We start from the raw sequence: 11,622 nt of genomic DNA on the forward strand, positions 1-11,622 counted from the left end.
TATTAATAGATTAGTATTAGTATATAGTTTTGTTTAAGATTTATTGTAATTCAAAACGTTTTTCACAATGTAATATATTACAATTATACTTCTCACCAGAGAAGTGCGCGATATGTAAAGGTTTGAGCTACTTAGAGAATCTGTTCCCAGTAATGAAAAAAAAAGGAAGAATATATTTGGAGTTAAATCGAGCGGGCGTTGGAGGATTTGCCAACTAAATTCATGTGACACCTGTTGTCCATTTGCCGATATAGCTGCTAATTCGGTCACTCGGTAGCGTTCCATCGCGCATTTTGACCGATCATGTCGTAGATGCAAGACAGCTAATTAAAGTTCATAGTTATTAATTGTTTCAAATATTTTAGCTCTGGTCCTACGTCAACTTTGCAGCTGTCGCACGACGGAGAATAAATAATAATAATAATAAATCTCTACACACGGGCGCACAAGTCGCCTTTTATTATTTCGTTATTTGCACGATAATAAATGATGTACCAGTCTCATATTAAATGTCGCATTCTCTTTTTTACAACTAGTAATAATTTATTAGAAGGAAATTCGCGTTGCACTGTTATATGAGTTATGAGTTTGCTTACGTCAACTATTTATGAGAAATGCATGAACAGGCTTTTTTACTCTACAAAGGTGATTATGTATTCGATTAAAATGGATCCAATACATGACGGTTAAATAGCGTACTCGTCATATCGATGTTAGAATTTCATTGATAGACTATATTTTGTACCAAGCCTAAAACAGCATTGTACAAATGTCTAGTCAAATTTAAATACTCAAAGTTCAATTACTCGAATTTCTTACACAATAATAAAAATTTACGAATGCGATAAAATAAAACGTAATAACAAGTTAAAGAATACCTTTGTAATCGGCTGTAAATAAGGTCTACGTTTGGGAATTTTTTTTGTTTAATGAATCGTGATATTAAAAAATGAGTTTCATAACTTTATTAAGCACATAAAAAAGTACAAAAAATAATGTTTTCAGAACTTTATTTATCAAAATGGCTGCAGCAGCGTGATGGAAACAGTCGAAATAGCTCCGCGATGGTGCTCCGCGGCTAACAGTAATTTTTGATTTAGAACAAAAAAACAAATTTTTTTATTTTCTTTACTCAAATATCTACGAAATACGTAGCCGTTTTTGAAAATATTGATTTTTGACAAAATGGCGGAAGTACAAACAAAAAGTTCCATTTTCGTCACAAAAATAGTCGAGTAAAATCAACTGTAATTCAAAAAATTTGTAACTCATCAAAAAAATTCTACGTATTTCTTTAGAAAGTGTGATTTGTTAAGTACTGTTAAAATTTGAAGTAAATAGGTAAAAAATTGTTTGAGTTCTATTGCTAGCCAACAGTAAAAAATACTGTTTTGAGAAAAACGCGTTTAAAGTTTTGAATGTGAATACTTTTAAGTTAATAATTGAATTTTTGGGAGCCTATAATTTTCGAAAAAAATTATGTATCGCAATAAAAAACCACTTGCACTTTATTTTTGAGACCCTAAAGTGTATTTTAAAAGGAAAAAAAATTGATTTTTTGAAAATTTTACATAGGTGTTACCTCTTAACTGAAAAAGCAATAAAAAAAATGCGCTAACAAAAACAGATGGTGAAACATAATTCATTAAATATAAGTTAAAATATAAATTGAAATATAAAATTTAATTAAGAAATAAAAGCTAAGCGGGTAAGCTGGATCATAATGCTGAAAACAATTCCGTGTGAATTTATACACTACAATTCTAATCCTATAAATTGCGCCGAAATTTTCAGCCTTGAAATGTAATAAGAATTAGAAGAGTAATATCACAAATTAAACCGCTTAGCCTTTATTTCATAATTGTGCTATTTATATCGCAATTTTTAAAATGATACTTTAATAAAATCTAATACTTTTGTGTAAATATTGAGTCATTCAACTTTAGCAATTCATTTTTAGCTAACAACGGTTTTAAAGGGGAACAAAAATAATTTATTTTTATGTTTCTTTGATATTTAAAAAATATATGTGTGTATATATATATATGTTACAAAAAATACAATAATATAAAAAATAAAATAAAAGTTATAATTTTTTATTTATTCATAAGCGGTCTCGTTTCTAATCTTAAAATTATTATTGTTTCATTTACATAAAGTTAAAATTAGCTTTTCCCAAATATTACATATTGTTTTACAAGTCATCGGAAATAATCACATATTTGATTTTTTTTCAATATCTTCAACTTAAAGATAATAAATTAAAGATAATAAACTTAAAGATAATAAATTTAAAGATAATAAATTAGATTCAGATAATTGTGTGTTCTATATATTTGAATAACTGTTATATCGATATTATCCGCAATAAAAAATTATTCTTAGACAGATTGAATTACCTCTATGTCCATATAGTTTCTATTTTTATAGAGTTATAGATTATCGAATTTCTGTTGTTAAAAAAAATCCGCAATGTTCAAGTAATAGGTATGCTCTGTTTAATTCTCGGTTTAATTACATCGGAAATACTACGATTATAAGATAGTCCCTTTTATCAGTGAAGAGCGAAGCAGAAATCACTGTGTCAGCCAAGACCATGATTATCGCGAGTAATTATCGTTATCATTACTCGAGTGTCGGTAATTAATTGTCAACATTTAGGGGAAGTCGTGTACGTACGACTATGCAACAGCTGCTTTGTATGTCGCATTAATTACCTCTGAGTAATGGACATCTGGTATTTATATCACGACGCAACCAACCAAATGTTATCTCTATTTTGTAATATCGAGCATGTCATTGTTCATAGTATGTGCAGAACATAATTTAGATAGGTATATCATATGTAGTCGGACATATCCGAACTATCAATCATGCGACAGATACGATATTAATGTCGGTAAACATTATTACGATAATAAAAATAATGAAGTGCAAATGCTCTCACCCAAAAACAAAAGATACAAAAAAAAGCATTTGCTTTAAAATAGAGGAATAAGGTAAAAGTGCATTTTACATTTTGCATAAATAATCTCATTTAATCTTATAATGTTTATATGAAACATTTCATACCCGTAAAAGCTATACCGCTAAGTATTATAGATTTTCCTTTCCTTGAAACGCAGAATTTAGTGTTTCCGTTCATACATAATGCACACAAAACCATACAGGTGTAGTACATTAAAATCGGATGAAACGCATCCGCGAGCATAATCGGTTATGTACGGTTAATCAAATATATCGCACGCATGGAATACGGTCTTCAGTGTGTAGTGTTAATTATCAAAGATTAATCGATATTAATCGAGGCATTATTACGCAAATTACTTGCAAAATACTAATTGCTAAATTGGAACCTGTTTTTATTTGTAATTTATATGTTAATTCGCTTAAACATTGTACATAATTTATATAGATATTTAATTCAAGCAATGTTACATGTATTTATAAAGGATGTATTTATAATTTATTAGAGGAAAGTCGCCGATACCGATATACCACTTTGTTTTTAGACAATATTTCTTAAACAAAAGGTAAAAATAAAACTTTAAAAACATAAGTACAAACTGAAAAGTGTCTTCTATCAAATAGTATAAGCAGTTTTTATAATACTGTTTGCAATTTTGCAATAATTAATTTTTTCGTAAGGTAAGCAAAAATGAGCGTCTTACAAGACGGGCTCCAAAACTGATACAGTAGGCAATAATGCTACGTATTCATATTCTTTTTATTTTACAAGCATTATTTGTATAAAGTACCTACAAGTGAATGTATATAAGATTTTCCAGAATCTTTTCACTTCGTTATAAAACATTTTTATTGAATTATATGCATTTTATTTTATGCTGTTCCGCAAGATACAAATATGTAATGCGATAATTTTTCAGGAGTTTTTCCATATATGCATGATTGCCTTCAGCTCCAATAAACTTATTTGAAGTCTTGCGAGCACTGAATTATAGTATTGCTGGAACTGTTGTCCTCGTTGTCGGATACATAACTATGCTCGTCTAATTTATCGATACTTAAACCTTTGGCAACATATTTTGGTTTTTTAATTGCTCGAATGCGTGATTAGTTGCGTGATTAATCGCTCGACAAACCGTAGCTTAGCCTACGTATAACAGCATACGTAGGCAACGGACTTTCAAACTCGATTTTCTCGAAAACTAAGCAGAAAAATTTTATTCTATATATTTTTTTTACTTTTTTATAAGGAATCACGTCGTAGCCGCTTTTACATGTTATTCAGCCGGACCCTGTATATAGATGAAATAAATAAATAAATGTAGAATTAATTAGGGTGAAAAAATGGGATGAATCACCCTTTATATATATATATAGAATAGTTTTTAGCTTTTTTTTTATATCTTAAAATCTATTCGAAATATCAAAAAAAATTTTATATAAAAGTTTCATAATAAAAATTATATCTCTATTTAATCACATTAGCAACATTACAAAATTTTTTTTAATTTGTCTCTGCAACCCTTTATAGGAAAGAATATCTATTGCATATCTTCCACCATTATCCGTTATTTTTTAAATTTTGATCAGATTTGTAATCCCAAATTCCCTCTTTTATTCAATTAGATTTATTCTCATCTCTCTGTCCAAATTCGTATCATAATTATATTTTAATTTTCTATTATCATATTAATTAATGCAACAGAGCATTAATTAAATTCTTTAAAACATCAAATCTCTGTGAAAAATGGGAAGCGATAAAACCTATTCATAGTCGTGTTATTTTTTTATCTATGGAATCGTTTTATTATATTTTATTATATACTTAAATATAATTAAAATATTTCGTAGAGATAATTTTCATGCTGTTATGATTGTTGTCATAGAAATATACAAAGGAATAGGAAATATCATTGGGCTTATACATTGTCAAAGAAATTGGAAATAGCATTAAACAATGGAGCAATTTCATGCATTAACCAACCATGCAATTGTGCCGATTTGTGCGTTACATTGCAACTACATATGTATAACTACATATGTATATAGAGAATTCCGACTTCAATTGCAGGGTTTGTTCTCGAGAATTACGTTTCGCGAACCTCTCTTCGTTGGTGGACCCGGAAACACGACCGGTTTGGAGCGACTTCCGGTGAGGACCGGATTTAAGGGCTGCATCCGGCATTTGGAGGCGAACGAGCACCATTATCGCTTTCCATTGGCCCCGCAGGGCGATGCTGCGAATGGATTCGACATCGGTGAGTACAGCATCGCGGCGTAACATCCGGTTTCGGCATTTCGTCGAGCCGAAGTTTCCTAATCGTCGAACTCTCGTAATCGGTTTCGAACAAGGATTGAAGTAATTTCAGCAGCGATTCTATGTCTATTGTATTTATTTTTATACTCTTTCTAATGCCGATTATATAACATATAACCGTAATAATTTTTGGAGTATGTGGAAATTTAAAACACGAGAACAACAGTATAGTAAAATGTACCTATATTAATAGATTAGTATTAGTATATAGTTTTGTTTAAGATTTATTGTAATTCAAAACGTTTTTCACAATGTAATATATTACAATTATACTTCTCACCAGAGAAGTGCGCGATATGTAAAGGTTTGAGCTACTTAGAGAATCTGTTCCCAGTAATGAAAAAAAAAGGAAGAATATATTTGGAGTTAAATCGAGCGGGCGTTGGAGGATTTGCCAACTAAATTCATGTGACACCTGTTGTCCATTTGCCGATATAGCTGCTAATTCGGTCACTCGGTAGCGTTCCATCGCGCATTTTGACCGATCATGTCGTAGATGCAAGACAGCTAATTAAAGTTCATAGTTATTAATTGTTTCAAATATTTTAGCTCTGGTCCTACGTCAACTTTGCAGCTGTCGCACGACGGAGAATAAATAATAATAATAATAAATCTCTACACACGGGCGCACAAGTCGCCTTTTATTATTTCGTTATTTGCACGATAATAAATGATGTACCAGTCTCATATTAAATGTCGCATTCTCTTTTTTACAACTAGTAATAATTTATTAGAAGGAAATTCGCGTTGCACTGTTATATGAGTTATGAGTTTGCTTACGTCAACTATTTATGAGAAATGCATGAACAGGCTTTTTTACTCTACAAAGGTGATTATGTATTCGATTAAAATGGATCCAATACATGACGGTTAAATAGCGTACTCGTCATATCGATGTTAGAATTTCATTGATAGACTATATTTTGTACCAAGCCTAAAACAGCATTGTACAAATGTCTAGTCAAATTTAAATACTCAAAGTTCAATTACTCGAATTTCTTACACAATAATAAAAATTTACGAATGCGATAAAATAAAACGTAATAACAAGTTAAAGAATACCTTTGTAATCGGCTGTAAATAAGGTCTACGTTTGGGAATTTTTTTTGTTTAATGAATCGTGATATTAAAAAATGAGTTTCATAACTTTATTAAGCACATAAAAAAGTACAAAAAATAATGTTTTCAGAACTTTATTTATCAAAATGGCTGCAGCAGCGTGATGGAAACAGTCGAAATAGCTCCGCGATGGTGCTCCGCGGCTAACAGTAATTTTTGATTTAGAACAAAAAAACAAATTTTTTTATTTTCTTTACTCAAATATCTACGAAATACGTAGCCGTTTTTGAAAATATTGATTTTTGACAAAATGGCGGAAGTACAAACAAAAAGTTCCATTTTCGTCACAAAAATAGTCGAGTAAAATCAACTGTAATTCAAAAAATTTGTAACTCATCAAAAAAATTCTACGTATTTCTTTAGAAAGTGTGATTTGTTAAGTACTGTTAAAATTTGAAGTAAATAGGTAAAAAATTGTTTGAGTTCTATTGCTAGCCAACAGTAAAAAATACTGTTTTGAGAAAAACGCGTTTAAAGTTTTGAATGTGAATACTTTTAAGTTAATAATTGAATTTTTGGGAGCCTATAATTTTCGAAAAAAATTATGTATCGCAATAAAAAACCACTTGCACTTTATTTTTGAGACCCTAAAGTGTATTTTAAAAGGAAAAAAAATTGATTTTTTGAAAATTTTACATAGGTGTTACCTCTTAACTGAAAAAGCAATAAAAAAAATGCGCTAACAAAAACAGATGGTGAAACATAATTCATTAAATATAAGTTAAAATATAAATTGAAATATAAAATTTAATTAAGAAATAAAAGCTAAGCGGGTAAGCTGGATCATAATGCTGAAAACAATTCCGTGTGAATTTATACACCACAATTCTAATCCTATAAATTGCGCCGAAATTTTCAGCCTTGAAATGTAATAAGAATTAGAAGAGTAATATCACAAATTAAACCGCTTAGCCTTTATTTCATAATTGTGCTATTTATATCGCAATTTTTAAAATGATACTTTAATAAAATCTAATACTTTTGTGTAAATATTGAGTCATTCAACTTTAGCAATTCATTTTTAGCTAACAACGGTTTTAAAGGGGAACAAAAATAATTTATTTTTATGTTTCTTTGATATTTAAAAAATATATGTGTGTATATATATATATGTTACAAAAAATACAATAATATAAAAAATAAAATAAAAGTTATAATTTTTTATTTATTCATAAGCGGTCTCGTTTCTAATCTTAAAATTATTATTGTTTCATTTACATAAAGTTAAAATTAGCTTTTCCCAAATATTACATATTGTTTTACAAGTCATCGGAAATAATCACATATTTGATTTTTTTTCAATATCTTCAACTTAAAGATAATAAATTAAAGATAATAAACTTAAAGATAATAAATTTAAAGATAATAAATTAGATTCAGATAATTGTGTGTTCTATATATTTGAATAACTGTTATATCGATATTATCCGCAATAAAAAATTATTCTTAGACAGATTGAATTACCTCTATGTCCATATAGTTTCTATTTTTATAGAGTTATAGATTATCGAATTTCTGTTGTTAAAAAAAATCCGCAATGTTCAAGTAATAGGTATGCTCTGTTTAATTCTCGGTTTAATTACATCGGAAATACTACGATTATAAGATAGTCCCTTTTATCAGTGAAGAGCGAAGCAGAAATCACTGTGTCAGCCAAGACCATGATTATCGCGAGTAATTATCGTTATCATTACTCGAGTGTCGGTAATTAATTGTCAACATTTAGGGGAAGTCGTGTACGTACGACTATGCAACAGCTGCTTTGTATGTCGCATTAATTACCTCTGAGTAATGGACATCTGGTATTTATATCACGACGCAACCAACCAAATGTTATCTCTATTTTGTAATATCGAGCATGTCATTGTTCATAGTATGTGCAGAACATAATTTAGATAGGTATATCATATGTAGTCGGACATATCCGAACTATCAATCATGCGACAGATACGATATTAATGTCGGTAAACATTATTACGATAATAAAAATAATGAAGTGCAAATGCTCTCACCCAAAAACAAAAGATACAAAAAAAAGCATTTGCTTTAAAATAGAGGAATAAGGTAAAAGTGCATTTTACATTTTGCATAAATAATCTCATTTAATCTTATAATGTTTATATGAAACATTTCATACCCGTAAAAGCTATACCGCTAAGTATTATAGATTTTCCTTTCCTTGAAACGCAGAATTTAGTGTTTCCGTTCATACATAATGCACACAAAACCATACAGGTGTAGTACATTAAAATCGGATGAAACGCATCCGCGAGCATAATCGGTTATGTACGGTTAATCAAATATATCGCACGCATGGAATACGGTCTTCAGTGTGTAGTGTTAATTATCAAAGATTAATCGATATTAATCGAGGCATTATTACGCAAATTACTTGCAAAATACTAATTGCTAAATTGGAACCTGTTTTTATTTGTAATTTATATGTTAATTCGCTTAAACATTGTACATAATTTATATAGATATTTAATTCAAGCAATGTTACATGTATTTATAAAGGATGTATTTATAATTTATTAGAGGAAAGTCGCCGATACCGATATACCACTTTGTTTTTAGACAATATTTCTTAAACAAAAGGTAAAAATAAAACTTTAAAAACATAAGTACAAACTGAAAAGTGTCTTCTATCAAATAGTATAAGCAGTTTTTATAATACTGTTTGCAATTTTGCAATAATTAATTTTTTCGTAAGGTAAGCAAAAATGAGCGTCTTACAAGACGGGCTCCAAAACTGATACAGTAGGCAATAATGCTACGTATTCATATTCTTTTTATTTTACAAGCATTATTTGTATAAAGTACCTACAAGTGAATGTATATAAGATTTTCCAGAATCTTTTCACTTCGTTATAAAACATTTTTATTGAATTATATGCATTTTATTTTATGCTGTTCCGCAAGATACAAATATGTAATGCGATAATTTTTCAGGAGTTTTTCCATATATGCATGATTGCCTTCAGCTCCAATAAACTTATTTGACACTATAAAGCAACATTATAAAGATTAAGTTAGCTCATGGTCTGTTTTACAGACAGGTGTGCAAACCTGTCAAAGACGGTTTACACTGCAACCCAATTTTTAATTTAAAATCGTATTATGAAAAGATTAAGAGAAAAAATAATATAAATGAAACTGATTTAGGAAATTACAAGCATTTAAAATGACGTAATATTATCAATAATATAGTCACTATTATTTAAACCACACAATTTGCGAAAGAAATTCGTAAGAATTTTATTTTCGCATTTGTAGAATTCGTTTTTAGCTGATTTGGTATAAAAAAGCCACAAATATACGAATTATAAATTTGTACTTCTTTAATTAGCTAAACAGATCATGATTTTATTAGTATTAATAAAGTACAATAGTTAGTTTCTGAGAAATAAGGAGGTGTCACTTTAAGAGAGCTATGTCAGTATCGACGACTTTCCTCTATTATTTTTATGACAGTTATTATATCTTGAGACATAATAAGAAAAATACTAGACAAAATGATATTGGAAACTGTTATTGCACAAAACTGCGTATAAAAATTTAAAAATTATTCCAAAAACAAATTCATTTCTATTTATATTATATGAATTGGAAAATGTGGAAAATATTGACTTTCTGTAATTTAATACATGCGAAATGACGTCTAATTTTTTAATAACGTCAATTCAGAGATAAACATATTATTTCATAATTATTATACTTTATTATTTTCGATCTACAACTATCGATTTGTTGCAATAGCATCTCGCATGAGATAGATGTGAAACGAGTTAAATCGAAAGTTCTGCGTTACTTTCTGATTGGGTCTACGTCTGCCGCATGGGAAGACCCATGAAAAGATAACACCGTTTAGATTGGAAAACTTCGGCCAGAATTCGAACGTTCTGGCACTCGCGGGAACGAATAATCTGCAGAAAGTAAAAATCGTCCAAGTGTGTGTCATTCATTATCACGAGATCGACACTGGTTCAATCTTTCCTCAGGTGCGTTCCGATTCGGATCTTTATCTTCATAAGAATGATTTGTTAATCTTTATATTCCAGTTTATGTAACTTCTTTTTCTGTTTAAAATCAATAACAAATAAATGTAAAAAAAATTATTTAAATATGATAAATGATTATGAATTAAAATAAACATAAGGAACACAGTTAAAAATAAAAAATAAATTTATTTATTTTGTATAATTTTGAAAATATATAGAGTGTGTGTTTCAAAAATATGTTGTCAAACTTTAACAATAGGATGAAAGTTGTATAAATGTGAGTCAAGAAATGTTTGATTTCCATATTATAAATATTTTTATGTATAATATATACAGACAATATGCCTTGCATCGACATGTCTGCAGATAACAACTTATATAGCACTTAGTATGCATATAGATATAATCAAGAATTCTCATTCCTTAATCAATAATAAATTCCAGCTTCTTAACAAGTCGTACAGAAAATACCAACTTCTTAAAGCGAATGATATGCATATGGCAGCATATATAGGGCAAGAAATGAGATCAAACTCGGAATTCGTCGATTATTAATCGACCATGCAATGAAACCATGTGTAGCTCCACATAAATAAGGCTCAAGATGTCCCTATAAATATAAATCCATGAACAGAAGGTGAATAGAAAAATAATCCACGAGATATATCAATGCGAGGCATGCATTCATGCGGAAGGAAATCATTTCCAGCAATTTTTTTAATGAATTGTTCTTAATAAAGTCTGTTGTAAATAAAAAATATTTATAATTTGAAAAAGAAACATTTCTGAATCCACATCTCCATATGAGTTTTTCCATCTTTACAGTGAATAGAATATTTTTTTTATATAGATAAAACTATAAAGCCTATACTTTAGACGATCTATAATTTCCAATCAAATTCGGAAGAGAATTCTATTTATTGCATATCGTGTAATATAAAAAAACATTTGAAAAAAAGAAGGATAAAATTCACACATATACATATATATACAATATATACCAGGATATATATTTTTATTTAGGATATATGACATGTGTATACATATTATGTACTCAAGACGACGTAACTTTTACAAATGTCAAGCTATGGCGATAAAATTTGATGGAAATGTTAATGATAGATATGACAACCTAACCAAAAAAACAGAACTCAAATCAGCTGACTCAGAGCACCACCTGGTGGTAATTCCGGGAACTTTTTGATCAAGGTATATATA

At 29.1% G+C, this 11,622-nt stretch overlaps 1 protein-coding gene across 1 annotated transcript in view; it reads left to right on the forward strand.

Moving 5' to 3' along the window:
• LOC108731828 (EGF like, fibronectin type III and laminin G domains protein pikachurin) overlaps positions 1–11,622 on the forward strand; it is a 135,072-nt gene that overhangs the window by 101,939 nt on the left and 21,511 nt on the right. The gene's annotated exons all lie outside the window — the stretch shown is intronic.

The sequence above is a fragment of the Mycetomoellerius zeteki genome, unplaced genomic scaffold (genome assembly GCF_001594055.1).
Source record: "Mycetomoellerius zeteki isolate Tzet28-1 unplaced genomic scaffold, Tzet1.0 scaffold138, whole genome shotgun sequence".
Lineage (NCBI taxonomy): Eukaryota > Metazoa > Arthropoda > Insecta > Hymenoptera > Formicidae > Mycetomoellerius > Mycetomoellerius zeteki.